Below are 16,591 nucleotides of genomic sequence, written 5' to 3'. Positions count from 1 at the left end.
GATCCCCTGGCTAAACGAATACCCTGATCATGTCTCCGCTGGGGTGTTACGGGACGGCTTCTCGTATGGTTTCCACATCCCGGCGGGGGATTTTCGGGGGGACTCACTGTGTAAAAATCAACTGTCCGTTCAGCAGCACCCGGTGGTGGTAGAAAGCAAGATTGTGAAGGAAGTTGCCCGGGGCCGGGTCGCCGGCCCATATAGGCACCCGCCAGTTCCTAATTTCATTTGTTCACCGTTGGGAGTAGTCCCCAAGAAGGACCCAGGTGAGTTTAGGTTAATTCATAACTTGTCGGCTCCTAGGGGTCTTTCGGTAAACGATGCGATTGATCCAGGAGTCTGTTCGGTGCGGTACGCATCCTTTGATGAGGCCGTCGCCATGTTGAATCGCCTGGGGCCCGGAGCGCTGATGGCTAAATCGGATATTGAATCAGCATTCCGGTTGCTCCCGGTACACCCTCAGGATCAGCGTCTGTTAGGTTTTGTATTTCAGGGACGCTATTACATGGATAGATGTATGCCAATGGGTTGCTCCATCTCTTGTGCTTATTTTGAGAAATTCAGCTGTTTTCTGCAATGGGCGTTCACCAGAGCTACGGGCTATACACAGGTTATGCACTACCTAGATGATTTTTTGTTCTTGGGGCCAGCCGGTGACACGGAATGTGCACAGGCTTTACTGGAATTTTGCAATCTCACGAAACGGTTCGGCGTGCCATTGGCACCGGGGAAAACGGTGGGGCCATCTACTTCACTCGAGTTTCTTGGAATTGAGCTCGATTCAGTGGAGGGATGCTTCCGTTTGCCCAGGGACAAAGTAATGAAATTTAGGGCCTCGCTAGAATTGTGCATTAGCAAAGAAAAGGTAACTCTCTATCAGTTGCAACAAGCGGTGGGCCAGCTTAACTTTGCCCTCAGAGTGATACCAATGGCCCGCCCCTTTTCCCGCTCTATTGCACAAGCCATGGTCGGTCTCAAAGAAGGACACCACCGCACGAGACTGTCTGCAGAGGTTCGCCAGGATATGCGCATATGGTTGGCATTTCTGGCGGATTTCAACGGTCGAGTGGTATGGAGCAAGCCACCAGCATCCTCGGATGAGCTGGGTTTGTGGACCGACTCGGCAGGGAGCGTAGGATTTGGCGCCATCTTTGGTAATCAATGGTCGGCGCAAACATGGCCGACGTGGTGGCACACCAGTGGGCTCACAGGTAACATTGGGTTTCTTGAGTTGTTCCCCATTTTTGTGGCCCTGAAGGCATGGCCGGACAATTTCCGTGATCGCTCAGTGGTGTTTTGGTCCGATAACATGACCGTGGTTGAATGCATAAATAACCAGGCAGCACGCTGCAAGTGGATTTTGAGATTATTAAAGGAAATTGTACTACTGTGCATGAGACTGAACGTTCAGTTTAGGGCAAGGCACGTGCCGGGTGTGCTGAACCAGGCGGCTGATGCACTCTCTCGTTCCCACATGCAGGGCTTATGGGGTTATCTACCTTCCGCGGATCTAGTGGCGGCACCATTTCCCGAAGCTCTCTGGTTACTCGGTGCCCCGGATTACAGGACCTCGTGGGAGCCAGCCTAGCCCCCAGGACATGGAAGGCGTACGAAGGAGCGTTTCGTTCCTATTGTGCATTTTTGGGTCCAGCAGGAGGGGATAAGTGGGGGCAGGAGGTGTATGTACTAAAGTTTTTAGTAGCACTCCACAAGGCAGGCCGATCAGCAGCAAGGGCCAATAGGCACCGGGCCGCCATTGCATTCATGGCGCAGGCGTATGGCATCAAGGACCCCACATCTTCCTTTTTGGTAAAAAAGGCACTGCGAGGGTGGCAACGCCTCGAGGGTCATAGAGTAGACGAGAGGCGCCCGATTGGGTTAGAAGATTGTCCCTGTTGATGTCGGTGCTCCCCGCGACATGTTCCTCCCAGTCCGAAGCAGTGCTATTCCGGGCCGCTTTCGCATTAGCATTCCATGGGGCTATGCGGGTGAGCGAGCTGGTGGCAAGAAATAAGAAGGATATGGGGGGAGGCCTGTGTCGGGAACACGTTCAGATCAAGGGTGATTCAATGGTAATCACAATAGCCAGGTCTAAAACTGATCAGGGTGCGATGGGGGACAGTATTGTTGTCCAGCGCATGCGAGGGTCCCCCATGTGCCCGGTGCAGTGCGTTGAGGAATATCTGGCGCAAAGGGCGGTAGCATGGGGGGGAAGCTTGCTGAGACACACCGACGCCACCCCACTGACAAGGTTTCAGTTTCAGCGGGTGTTAACTTTGGCAATCGCGGCAGCGGGCTTGGACCCGAGCGATTTTGGGACCCATTCCTTCAGGATAGGGGCTGCTACAGAAGCTACAGCCAGGGGTCAGAGTGTTGAAATGGTGAAACAATTGGGACGATGGTCCTCGAACTGTTATAAAAGGTATGTGCGGTTGCACATGTTGTGAAGCCAATGTAATGCACTCACGCTTCTTGTCTTTTGTTTGGTTTACAGTTTCGCGAGCTTGCGAGGCGGGGCGGACTGTGCAGTCGACCCGACACCTGGGGACCAGCGGTCGAAGACCACCGGCTGAGGAAAGAGTGGTGTGGGTCGTGGGCCACTCATACGTGAGGCGTGCCGCGGACGTATTCAAAGCAGGTGACATGATTCACGCAGCTGGGGAATACGGGTACAGGGTGAACTTCTACGGAAGGGGCGGGCTCTGTATTGACCAGTTTCAATGTTTTGTCGAGGGACTGTTAGGGCGGACAAGGTCACCGCCGTCTATAATCATAGTACATCTGGGAGGCAATGATTTGGTGGCGCTCGGACGGCGAGTACTCCTCGAGCGGGTTCTATCCACTGTTAGCTGGTTGGCAAAGAGGATTCCGGGGTGCACGATAGCATGGTCACACATGATTCCAAGGAAGGTGTGGGGGGGGGGGGCCCTCTCTGTGTCAGCTTTGAATCATTCAGTAAAGAAAGTCAATAACAAGCTTGGTAGATTGTTTCGTTCAGCACAGTTGCACAGTATTCCGCATGGATGTGTTCGGGGGGATCACATGTATCTCGAAGATGGGGTTCATTTGTCCCGGGAGGGGAATGTCTTACTCATAGGAGACTTCATAGCATGGTTAAGGGGTTTGTGTAAGCATGACCTTTAGTAGGAGTGTGGGGGGTCCGGATAGCCGGTCAACTATCCGGCCTGTGGCGGTAAGGTCATGATCGGTGAGCAGTAATTTCAAGATCCCTGGAGGAAGGGCGCCACCCATTATGGATGGGAGCGCCCGGGGGGAGGCGGCCATTGGCCCCTCACACGGGGAGGCGGCACCCACTAAGTATGGGGTCGCCTAAGGGAAGGCGGTCATAGGCCCCTCCCAGGGGAGGAGGCGGCTTGATGCCCCTCCTAGGAATTTCCCGGGGCCAGGATATCCGCGACGGCGGATGTGATGAACAGTGTGGGGTGGGAGGGGGGTCCACGCTACCTTCTAGACACCTCACACGAGTCCTCGGACGACCATTAAGATGGCGTCGAGTTAAATAAGGGGCCCCCGCTAAGACAAAGGAAATTGGAAGTTGGCACAGAGGTACAGTCCTCTGTGCGCCCGCCCCTCACACCGTGAGGAGGGAGTTCTGGTAGTAGGGATCTGACACCGGTTACGACCTTGCCGTTGGCCCGTAATGTTAGGATGTAAAATTTTTTAGAAAGTATGCATTTGCAGGATGTTTAGACTCGGCTAGGATAACCTTTGTATTAGAGATTTGTTAAGGTTAGCCAATAAACGTGACTGCATCGTATGTATAAATGAAAAATTGTACATGATATGAAACTGTTATTTTAATGTTTTAATTTTGTTTCATATTTTAATAAATACGGCCGGGAGGGTAACTCCCTCCCGCCTTCCAAAAGTTCAGAACTGCATCCGTCTTCACATCCTTGGGGATTGTGTTGGGAGGGGGTGATAGGCATCCCGGCCATATGGAAAGGGGCGACCACTCGGTCCCCCCGAACGTATGGTAGGGGGCCCGGATCCCCCCGGGAAACCATTTTGGGGGGGGGGCGTGTCTCGGTTGGTATGCCCGAAGCGGCGTAGCCGGGGCGCGCCTTTTCCCGCCCAAGAAGGGTTGTCCTAGACACCTACACCGTTGGCCACGCCCCGTAGGCGTACCAGAGGAGGGTACACGCCCTCCCGAAGAGGAATAAAAGGAGCAACGATCCAAAGAAGCATCCTCTTGTTCCTGTGCTTGGAAGCTGCACCCTCTCGTTGCACGTGAGCCCTAGACGGAACAAGGAGCAATTTTGACCCACCCACCAGCCCCTTATGGCAACGTTAGTAGTGCAATGAAGTTGATTTGCTTTGATAGTGTCTTTTTTCTCCAGGGTTTTTGCATGTAATAAAGATGTCAAGTTTGAACGGCAATAAAATGACTTGCTTCATAACATGTTTTTCACTCAGTTGAGCGGAGTATCACAGTCTAATTGACAATGTGTTGCATGTGTGGATAAGAGGATGAATATTACAATGTTCACTTTAACCGCTTTATCACTCTCTTCATTAGGTTCAAAAACGTCGTATTTATTTTGGTCGGGCGGTAAGGTCATGATCGGTGAGCAGTAATTTCAAGATCCCTGGAGGAAGGGCGCCACCCATTATGGATGGGAGCGCCCGGGGGGAGGCGGCCATTGGCCCCTCACACGGGGAGGCGGCACCCACTAAGTATGGGGTCGCCTAAGGGAAGGCGGTCATAGGCCCCTCCCAGGGGAGGAGGCGGCTTGATGCCCCTCCTAGGAATTTCCCGGGGCCAGGATATCCGCGACGGCGCATGTGATGAACAGTGTGGGGTGGGAGGGGGGTCCACGCTACCTTCTAGACACCTCACACGAGTCCTCGGACGACCATTAAGATGGCGTCGAGTTAAATAAGGGGCCCCCGCTAAGACAAGGGAAATTGGAAGTTGGCACAGAGGTACAGTCCTCTGTGCGCCCGCCCCTCACACCGTGAGGGGGGAGTTCTGGTAGTAGGGATCTGACACCGGTTACGACCTTGCCGTTGGCCCGTAATGTTAGGATGTACAATTTTTTAGAAAGTATGCATTTGCAGAATGTTTAGACTCGGCTAGGATAACCTCTGTATTAGAGATTTGTTAAGGTTAGCCAATAAACGTGACTGCATCGTATGTATAAATGAAAAATTGTACATGATATGAAACTGTTATTTTAATGTTTTAATTTTGTTTCATATTTTAATAAATACGGCCGGGAGGGTAACTCCCTCCCGCCTTCCAAAAGTTCAGAACTGCATCCGTCTTCACATCCTTGGGGATTGTGTTGGGAGGGGGTGATAGGCATCCCGGCCATATAGCAATTGGCCTAGCCATTAACTCGCTTTCTTATTTACAAGGTGAGGAAAAGGCATTTTGTATACCTTTTCTTTCTCATGTAAATATAATCTCAACATACACAGCAGTTGAAAAGGCGTTCTACAGGTTTTGCTGTGCGTGTTTGCACAGAACACACATAGAACAAGACACATCTCCAGATGTATCATAAATCATAAATCTGGACATGTTTGTGAATGCTGCAGCATCCTCCTATTGGTTTAGCAAAGCACAACGAGGAATTGTTTTCACTTCTCCTCATTTTTTCACGTTCAATATAAGCTACAATGCACAGCATAAATTGTAGGAGAAAAATGCCTTTACTGATTGTTTTTGTGCAGGAAGGTGTCCCTTCTTGCACAGAAACAATCTCCACATGACGCGGAGATCCTTGCACCGTGGTGCAAGGGTGCCGGTGTTTTTTAAAAAAGAAGAGGGGGAAAATGTGAACTGGGAAAAGAGAACTAAAAGCTGGGAGGAGGGTTTTAAAGAAAACTAACAATGGTGGTGGTCAATGGCTCGACACACCAGATCCACCGACTGCTCCCCATATGCAATGAGCTGTCCGCATTTTATGCACGTCATGTGGATTTTCCCTAATTGGGAACGGATGTCAGGATGCGCAGATGAGCTTGCCGGTGTTGCTCCACTGGTACTAGGGACTGCTGATGGATCAGGAGGAGTCTACCTTAATCTTCTTAATTCCTCCCTGGCAAAGTTCACTGGATGCTTTGTTTGCAAGTGCTTCCGCATACTTGCAGTACCGCATGAGTATTTTTTTCTGCGGTCTCCCCTCGAAAGAACTGCCTTGCAAATGCGGTAAGTGACTTTAGTCACATTCACCTTCTTCAACCCTGGATGAAATGTGAAACATTGTGTTAACAACAAGGACCCCCTGATGTGGATCAATATCCTGGGACAGGGTAAACAATATATGCAAAATAACACTCCCAGGCATACATTTAAAGTAACTACACAATAGATTAAGCAAACAAACTAGTTCAGTTTAGAAAATATACATTTTTAATTTGATTAAAAAGGGATGATAAAAATCAGTGCATTGATACAAAATGATAAAATGACATTATAGTGATACATGTGTATTCACAAAAAAAGGGGTTAAAAAGAGATTAGATGGTGACCGGATACCATCTAATCTCTTTTTAACCCCTTTTTTTGTGAATACACATGTATCACTATAATGTCATTTTATCATTTTGTATCAATGCACTGATTTTTATCATCCCTTTTTAATCAAATTAAAAATGTATATTTTCTAAACTGAACTAGTTTGTTTGCTTAATCTATTGTGTAGTTACTGAAATGTGAAACATTTCCAGACAATACTGGTATATCTTTCTTTAGGGGGAGATTCTGGAACAAATTCCTGTTGTGATGAATTGTCTGAATCAGAAGAAGGTGGTGGATTTGCAGCCATAGTTTAATTAGGTGAATCTCTTCTCCAATAATGAAGGAGCAGCAGATCTTCTCAGGAGGTCTTTCCCTAAGAAAAGTTCTCAGAAGAGTGATTGAAATGGGTGGGGTCCTTCAATAGTTTCAATAGGTAGTGTAATGAACCAATCAAATCTCTTTTTTCAGGTCACATGGGATGCGCGTAGGGTGTGCGTAGGATGGCGCACTCAGCACGCACCCTGCTCGCACCCAGAGCGACTTTGCATTAAAAAGTGATGTACTTTTTAAGAAAGTTAAAGAATATTATTTTTATAATAACCTCAGATAAAGTCTTGTCTTAATATTTATATTAAATATATATATATATATATATATATATATATGTTTTTCAACATTAAAAAAATCGCGGGAGTCGCGCACCCACCGTGTCCGATATGCATATGACGTCATGCGCTACAGCGAGTCTGTAATGTCACGTAATACGTACATCTCACATATGCGCCAGAAGTCGCGCACAAGTCGCATAGCAACTGCGTTGGAAAAGTCCCACCCGTCGCACACCCTACGCAGATCCTAGACAGCAACCCTAAAATGCCAGACATGTTTTACGCAGCAAACGAGCAGGGTGCGCTTTGGGTGCGCGACTCCAAGAAAAAGGAAAAAAATAATTTAAATAATTTAGGTATATTATAAACAATATAAAATTAAAATAAAAAATGTATGTAAAAAAATGTATAAACAATATGTGTAATGTAATTTAAAAAAATAAACAGAATAAAAAAATGTTGCTAAAAAATATTTTAAAAAAATACAATAAATATATTTAAAAATGATCATTTCAAAAACCTTTGAAATTCACTTAAAAAAACATAGGTTTTTCATATGTTAATAGTTAGGAATTAGCATTTAAAAAACCTTTGAAATTCATTAAAAAAACATAGGTTTCAGACATGTTATAGTTAGGAATTAGCATTTAAAAAACCTTAGAAATTCACTGAAAAAAACATAGGCTTTTAGGGTTGTTATAGTTAGCTAGACATTTCACTCGTATAAAACCATTGAAATTCCCCCGTTATAGTTAGTTGTACATAGATGATTTATTCATCTTGTGGAAGGGATCATTAGAGTCAACCCAAATATTTTCACAAGAAATCAATAACAATGATCTAAACGTCACATTCACTTGTGACATTAGCACGAAAGAAGTACACTACTTAGATCGGAATGCTTGTGCATGAAGCACAACTGCAGTAGTGAGGAAGCATTGGGTGAAGCACAAAAAGATCTATTCAACAGATTGATAGTACAAGGTCACAGGCAGGATGTGCTAATGACAGCAGAGGCGAAAGCAAAACCTCAAAACAGAGAGGAGGTGCTGTTCGGTATGAGTAGGAGTAAAAAGAAAACATCTGACTGCTCTGGCCCAGTATGTCTTACTAAAGGATACTCAGCCTACCATGCCAGATTCCGTAACATTCTACATAAAAATTGGAATATTGTGAGAAGTGATGTGAGAAGTGATCCCATCATAGGCCCCGAAATACCACGTGCCCCACTCATATCATTTAGAAGGGCAAAATCCATGCGTAGGGAGCTGGTGCAGAACTTGCTGCAGGCCAAGAGTGGCACTGAATGGCTTAGAGTCAATAGAGGTTTTCAGAAATGCTCGAAATGCAAGGGGTACCGCTTTGGCCGCCCCATGACGACCATACAGTCCCCACTCAGAGTAACCCCGATTGAGAGTAAAGGTACATATAAATGCAAAAGGGAATTTGCGAATTATGTGGTGGAGTGTACTTGCCAGAAGCGATATGTGGGCAGCACTATACACAAAGTCCACATCAGGATATTGCAACATCCTAGAGCAATAGCCAACGATGACCAAAGCTACCCCGTAGCAAGACATAGTAATCAATGCCATCAAGATAATGCAAAGGATTTAGTATATTCTGTCATTGACACTGTCCTCAAAAGCACTAGGAGAGTAAACAGATAGCTCAAATTAAGGAGATTGGAATCAAGGAACATATTAATGTTGAATACCAGAGTAACTGAAAGATTGAACTCCGATGAGGAGTTAACGGTACATCTTTAGCTGCAGATCCTCGCTCTCGCAGACTGGGTTGTAAGGTATACTTTCAGTAAACATTTTCACACTTGTTTGATTAATTTATTTATATATTTAGTACATATGTAATATTCTAGGAACATATTGTCATGGGTTTTTGACATAGGTACATGTTGAGAATAAGTGAAGGGATTCAGACACAGTTGTATTTTCGAATCAACAGATTATTGTCTGATGTTACACTTCCATACCAGGGGTAACTAGGCACACTTGGACTTGACAATTGTCAGAGGTATATGTGATAGGACACTGTGCACATACTACACCAGAAACGTTTTGCTTAGTATGAGCGTAACCTACAACTGTCCTAAGTATGATTGCTACTGTTGCCCCTTAATTATGGACATACAAGATTTGAACAATCATTTGTTGTTGATTCAGAATTGGATATACAGTATTCACAATACATCCATAATTTTTTCTGACTACTCAGGATATTTCATACATGTGTCACATACGTCGAAATGTGTTATTTTGGGACTGATTTAAAGTCTTTAGCTTTATTATATTTAAGTCTGTCACAAGAAACAGGGATTCTTTATCTCTATGATGCTAACTGTGTTACCATGACAACCACTTAGAGTGATGATGCATTTAATGACCTACTTTTATTGCGCCCAATTATGTGAGCAAGGGGGTACGTCTGCCGAAACGCGTCAGGGCCTCCTTGTAAAATAAACTTTGGTGTTGGATTAGCCACACTGTTGGAGCCTGCTTCATCTTTGAGGAGCGAGACTGGTGATTATATACATATATATACACACATACGTAGTGCTGATTACATAATAGACATAGTGTTCTGTCAACAGATTAGGGGATTTTATAGTGCACACAAAAGATCAAAGGGAGAAGCCCCAAAGAGAGAGCGTACTATATCCTATCTGAATCATAACTCACAAAAAGTGTGTTCTCAAAAAGTTATGACATGTTTTATGTCATACAAGAAAAAATAGAGAGGAAGACTACTAAAATTTCCAAGGACAATCATACAAATCCAAAGATCAGAAGGTTATGTGTCTTATTAAGGATAAGGAAAGACCTTTTTAAGAACGAGAACCCTCACTCACCCGAAGGTGACATGCTTCATTTTGGGGCTCCTTCCTCACACCAGTGCTACAAGGTCCCACCTGGGCTACAACTCTTCCAACAAGCATTTGCAATGCAATCGGTCTCACCTTTGGGACCCTATATGTATTTAGCAACGCAGCACGTTAGCCTGGGTGCTGAAACATCTGCTGTTCTTTAACATGGAGAGAAAGTAAGCACCAAACTGCGTGACCCGCCAGGTATGGGAACACATGGAGAGAAATATAGCTATTAGCGGGTAATGGTATAGTCCAAAGCTCTCTTTTCAATATAAAATCAGGGCCTTCAGTGGTCATATCACAAAAAATATTATTGTGCTGGTGCTCGTGGAAGACAATTTCTATGGACTGGAATTTGCAGAATGCTAAAGTGATTATTGTATTTTTCTGACCTCTGCTGGTCGTTTTCTCAAGAAATGTAAGTAGAGCCAGTTGCCAGAAAAATGTAAAAAAGAAAGTCACTCAGCGGAAAGCAATTCTGTTATTTTACTGACCTATACTAGTTGTTTTCTTTTATGATAGTTAAATAGTGGCAATTTAACAAGCAGAAAGCAATTCTGGCATTTTACTGACCTCTATTGGTCATTTTCTATCAAGACAGTTAAATAGAGGGGGTTGAACAAAACAAAAGTCCCTAAGGAGAAGCAGACTAGTCCTAGGGCTGATCTCTAGAGCCCACAAAGTACACAGACATGTAAGTATATACTAAAGTATATACAATAGGTCTCGAATACTTGACCTAAAAATACATACAGAGAAGACAAATTGACATTCATAAAGTCCTCATCTGCCCTGGCATTATTTTGCTTATGTAGAATTTCTATCTTGTCCTCTTCTGGTGACTAGGGCCTCTCCCCTCTAGTATACTTACACTCCTTGAATCTGTAATATGACAAACGCCTTATTCAGTCCACATTAGTAAAAATGAATAAGACTTTATACCAGTTATGTCTCCTGGACTGTACATAAAAATAGCCATTTAATTAAAAGTTAACCATTTCAATTTTTTTCTGCCATACGGACTCAGTCTCTGCCATGCTGTGCTATTTCTAAAATCATGTGGAGGTCTTAATGGGATTTCCCTCCAGGACTCAGGTAGGATAGGCCACAACTTTAGTAACTAGCAAACTGGAGAAATAAATTGTTAACACCATGGTACCCAGTGATGCGTGGAAGCCACTCCTTTTTTGATATAACATCAGCTTCTTCTTTGAAATGAAAGCACTAAGACACTCAAACCTCTTGCTCTCCAGGAGAGACCTCTACCATTTGCACTATTAGGAAAGGGATGTGTATGATTTGGCCTACTTAAAATCAAAAGTGTCTGATAAGATTCTTCAACACTGTTCTCTGGTGTAAAGTCACAAAAGGTGATGTGAAATGGGGCAAAGTGTAGATATACTATTTGCTTTCTAGTGCAAGGCTTTACTTGCGCTGAAAAGAAACCTTAAAGTAAAAAAATAATTATTCCCGCTACTTTGTGTCGAAGGGGCAGGACATGGGTTGTACATGGGCCAACTATGATTTTTGGTGGAAAGTCTTATCCACTAACACTTGTAGACGGGGCTTTGAACCAAAAAATTATGCGTCCTTAACGCAGGCGATTAGTTGGAGAAATGTGTACTCCAAGGTACAGTAAAGACTTCTTCCCAGATCGACTTTCTGGCCCAATGGAGTGTCAGGTTTCCAGTGCAGTTCCTAATGTTTTGAGCTCCAGTACCTGGAAGGATGTGTGTCTGTGTGTCTGCTAAGGTGTAGACAGTAGAACCAGAAGCTTGCAAGAGCACCGGATGAAGAGAGCCAATGGCACTGACTGGAATGTAAGACAGGAGGAGAATTACAACAAGAACATCTTTAACATAGCTTTTACTAAGCCATCATATTACCTGAAAAACACATTAGCATAAAACCAGTAGTATCACAATGTACTTGGACTGAAAAGCCCCTTGCCATTCTTGGAGACAACCAAAGTCCTCAGTGTACGTTCATTTCTGGGAATTCAGGATTCCACAAAAGGAGAACCGATTGCAAGAAGGCTCTGATGCAGTCCAGTTATCTCTCATCAGACATTGGGCAAGGAGATGTACAGGCTTTAACAAGGCTTGCTTCTTTGCAGCTAGTTCTTGCTAAAAAAAAACTGGAGCATTGAAAACATTTAGGGACAATGCCATGTTCTTCTTCTGCAAAGCTGGACATTCCTCTATACCACCGCCTAGACACAAACTTTAAAGGTAAACACAGAGGTAAACAAAAGTAAACTTTTAAATTAAGTTCCATTCTCACACCTTAATCAATGACTCAGATTTATCTTGACTGGAGATCACACTAAAAGTTCGAAATGGGCACTCAATGCCTAATTTACTGTTATGTGGTAATGGAAATTCATCAAATTGCGGACGAAGTGCTAAATCTTGTGGAGAAACCAGTGACTAAATTACTTACACAATAAGGATAGTATGGGTGAGGAAATCCCATCAGTGGATTCCTTTCGAAATTCATAAGAATATTGTCCAAGCGCTTCTCTGCTAAATGAAGTTCACTTGCTAGATGCACTCTCACCCGTACATATCCGCACTTACGGTGTCTTACTAAAACCCTGCAATAATTACCACTTGGACCTCCAATGCCCCCACCCCAAAAAAACACACACACAAAAACACATCTATGACCAAGCACTAAGACGTTTAGCAAACCCCAGAAATTTCCTGTAGAGATCACTCCTAGGAGCTCCCTACACCCAGAGCTAGTACACTTTCTTTCAGAAAAGTCCAGATCCAAACCCCTTTATCTCCCTCCAAAAAGCACACCCATTCCAAAAACTCTCTCCATGACCTTGCCAAGCCCAATAACTCCAAGTGACTCGGCCAACAATTTCTGGCCTCCCCAACGGGTCATTTGAACTTCAAAAGTTTTCTGAACACCCAAGGACCCATAGTCTACCATAAGTCTAGATGCTACACAGCAGGTCCTCGCACAGGCCCATGGTGTCTATTTAGGCGTCACGTCCACCTCCTCGCTGGTTCTCAAACTCTACTTTGGTCATGTCCTTGTCCTTCAAAAGTCTCTTCTGCGCTCAGCTGGCGGAAGTGAGGCCCGCGGGATGGTGGCACCGGATCAAGCGAAACACCAGCAACACTAGAAGATAACGTAGGTGAAGAACAAATGCGCAATGACCCTACCCTTACAAGAGCAGCTGTGTCGGAAGCAGGGACTCAACCCTCTGCACGTGACCAAGGTGTACGGTGTACTTCCTGCAAAGATGCTGTTCATCTTCCAAGACAAACTCTGAAAAGGGACAAACGCTAGTGAGGCTGTATGAAAACAAGCATTTGCAATGCAAATGAGAGAAGGCAGGTGGGTGAGAAGGCACGAAGGGGGGGCAGGCGAGAAGGCATCTGACTGCGGGGGGACAAGGGAAGAAAATAGTCTGTGCAGTAAAGGAGCCAGTAGCCATGGAAGGACACCAATGACAACATGGTCGTCATAAGGAAGGACTAACAAGCCTACAACCAATCGTAAGGCAAGATTTAAAACACAAGCCAATGAAATTAATGGGCGGAGAGTGGGCGGAGCTTCCATGAAGCTACCATACTATACCGAATACTGCATGCCTCGCAAAGCGAGCCTCACATGCGCTGCAACGCTAGGCGAGCCCTAAAAATGGAAGAGGAGCTGAGGTGTTCTTTATAGAGAGGGCAAAGGAAACGGTGAGTGAAGGGCAGAGTGCAGACAAACATGTGAAGCTAATAAAACTGTCTCCTGGGGACCTAATCAATCAATCAAATAATCATAGCATTTGTAGAGCGCACTATATACCTGTGAGGGTCTCAAGGCGCTGTGGGGTGGGGGGTGCTGCTACTGCTCGAAGAGCCAGGTCTTAAGGAGTCTTCTGAAGGACGGCAGGTCTTGGGTCTGCCGTAGGTGGATGGGGAGGGTGTTCCTGGTCTTGGCAGCGAGGTGGGAGAACGATCTGCCGCCGGAGGTTGCTCTTCGGATGCGGGGGACTGTGGTGAAGGCGAGATCGGCGGAGCGGAGCTGGCGGGTGGTGGTGTGGAAGCTGAGTCGGCTGTTAAGGTACATTGGTCCAGTGTTGTGGAGTGCCTTGTGTGCATGGGTGAGGAGCTTGAAGGTTATCCTCTTGTTGATGGGGAGCCAGTGCAGATCTCTCAGGTGGAGTGTGATGTGGCTGCTGCGAGGGATGTCGAGGATCAGGCGTGCAGAGGCATTCTGGATGCGTTGCAGCCGTCTCAGGAGTTTGGCCGAGGCTCCTGCGTAGAGGGTGTTTCCGTAGTCCAACATGCTGCTGACGAGGGCCTGGGTGTCCGTTCTTTTTGTCTCGTGGGGATCCACTTGTAGATCTTGCGGAGCATGCACAGTGTGTTGAAGCAGGAGGACGAGACGGCATTGACCTGCTTGGTCATGGAGAGGGTGGAGTCGAAGATGACCCCTAGGTTGCGTGCGTGGTCAGTGGGTGCTGGAGCTGTTCCCAGTGCGGTCGGCCTCCAGGAGTCGTTCCAGGCTGAAGGGGTGGATCCAAGGATGAGGACCGTTGTATTTCCCGAGTTCAACTTCAGTCAGCTGTTCCTCATCCATTCGGTGACAGCCTTCATTTCTTTGTGGAGGTTGGTTTTGGTGGTGTGGGGGTCCTTGGTGAGGGAGAGGATCAGCTGGGTGTCATCGGCGCAGGAGATGATGTTGAGGTCATGCAATTGGGTGAGTGTGGTGCCCTAGGACAGAGTTAAAAATGAAAAGTACTAGCGGTTATCAACAAATATACCCCTGCGAGGTCAACATGTTTCTGCCCTTCACCCAACCTGGGTTCAAAGCATTCTTCAGGACCAAAAAGAAAACTAGAATGGATCGCAATTGATTTTGACCATGGTATAACACAGACACTTCATCATGTACAATATCAACAACAGAAGACACAATATTATTTAACATGTAAATCCGTGAAGAAAGCATGTTAATACTGTTATCTACGACTGCAAGCACCTTTTCTAAATTAGCTTGATCAATTGCCCTAAGGCGCTTAGCCGCCTCAACCTGCAAAGTTTTCCAGATTTCATTGTAAATCGCATAAATCCATCTCTTAGATCTACCACTAGCCGGGCCTTTAATGAAATCATTCAAATCTACATCACCAGTCAGCTTGGATAGATGTAATTTAACTGCAGCCAACGTAGAATGTTGTAGCAAATTCTGATACAATTTGCCTACCGAGTAAGTGGTGACAGAGTGGTCAGTATCAAAACGGGGATCAGGCCTGACTTGTGTAAATCCGTCAGCTAAACCCAGAAAGCGACGTTGGCACGAGTCAGAGCTTCTGTGCCACATCAGCCAACCTTTTGAATCCAGACTGGATATATTAAAGGATGAATTGTGCAACAGTGTTTGCAACTCTCGAATGGAAAACTGTGTAAAATTATTCCAACCGGAATATTCCACCAATTCAGGAATAGTAGGTGTATTTAATTTTTTAGAAGTGGCCAATCCAAAGCATGTTGTTTGAAAAATGGTAGAATTTAAAAACAACATATGATTTGGGATGAGACATGCACGGTTCAAAGCCTCAGTGCCTTGTACCTGCCAACTTTTAGAACCCCAAACTGATTTAAGGTCAATGGTTTCCTTCCATAGTTCATAGCCCTCTACAGCTAATCTGTCTAGAAAGGACTTCGAATACAACAATTTAGTATCGGTAAGTCTAACTTTGGACATGGACTTTTGTGTCATTTTAAAATAAAAGGACTCAGGACTTGATTGATCAAAGTCGGTAAAATAAGTGTACTTTTTCAAAAACGTACTAGAGCTGCCTTGTAACGGTGCTGGGCAATGTTCCCACTGTGTGTAATTTACAGTACCCCTTCTGGAACTTGTTTTATGCAGATAATGGTTGCCAAAATGTTGAAAGCAAAATAATTCACCATAATTAGCAGATTCTAAATATAAATTTCAGCATCAAAGGCAGCATAATATTTCAAATCAGAGAATAATGCTTCTACGCCCTGAATATCCCAATCATCAGAACGTATGTTTTGTTTCACCACATCCCCCATGTTCACTCTGAGCACATTAGGGACATTAACCACTTTAGTAGGGCCATGGATTTGAAATGTAACTGCATCCCACACAATCCCATCAAGAACAGGCCAAGCAGTGATGTTAACAAAATTAAAGTCTCTATTCAGTCTGTGTGCAGAATGTGACGAGGAAAGTGGGGCCAAAGTTCCATTAAGATGCCGAATGTATGTTCTCTCTTCGACATAGTGTCCATCGATAAGGCGGAAAAAATAAAAAAACACAAAACCAATTGACATAAAAAGGTAAATTGAAAAAAGTACCAACCAAATATATGTCCAAGGGGGAATTAAAAAATGTTTTTTAAATAAAGTGGTATAAACTGCAAAACGTGAGGGCTTTTTCGAATGTTCTGAAACAGTGTCAAATGAGAATCTGGATTCTGTGGCCAAACGTGTTTGCAAATCAGGCATCGATAAGTCAGCAGGATAGGTGTAATCTAATTCATCAATGGTATTAATAGGAAAAGTAATTAATAAAGGACTGGAAACAGCAGGCATCTCTAGGGCCACTTCTGTCTCAGCA

Source organism: Lissotriton vulgaris, chromosome 2_1 (genome assembly GCF_964263255.1).
Source record: "Lissotriton vulgaris chromosome 2_1, aLisVul1.2, whole genome shotgun sequence".
Classification (NCBI taxonomy): domain Eukaryota; kingdom Metazoa; phylum Chordata; class Amphibia; order Caudata; family Salamandridae; genus Lissotriton; species Lissotriton vulgaris.
This window is presented reverse-complemented; position numbering follows the sequence as displayed.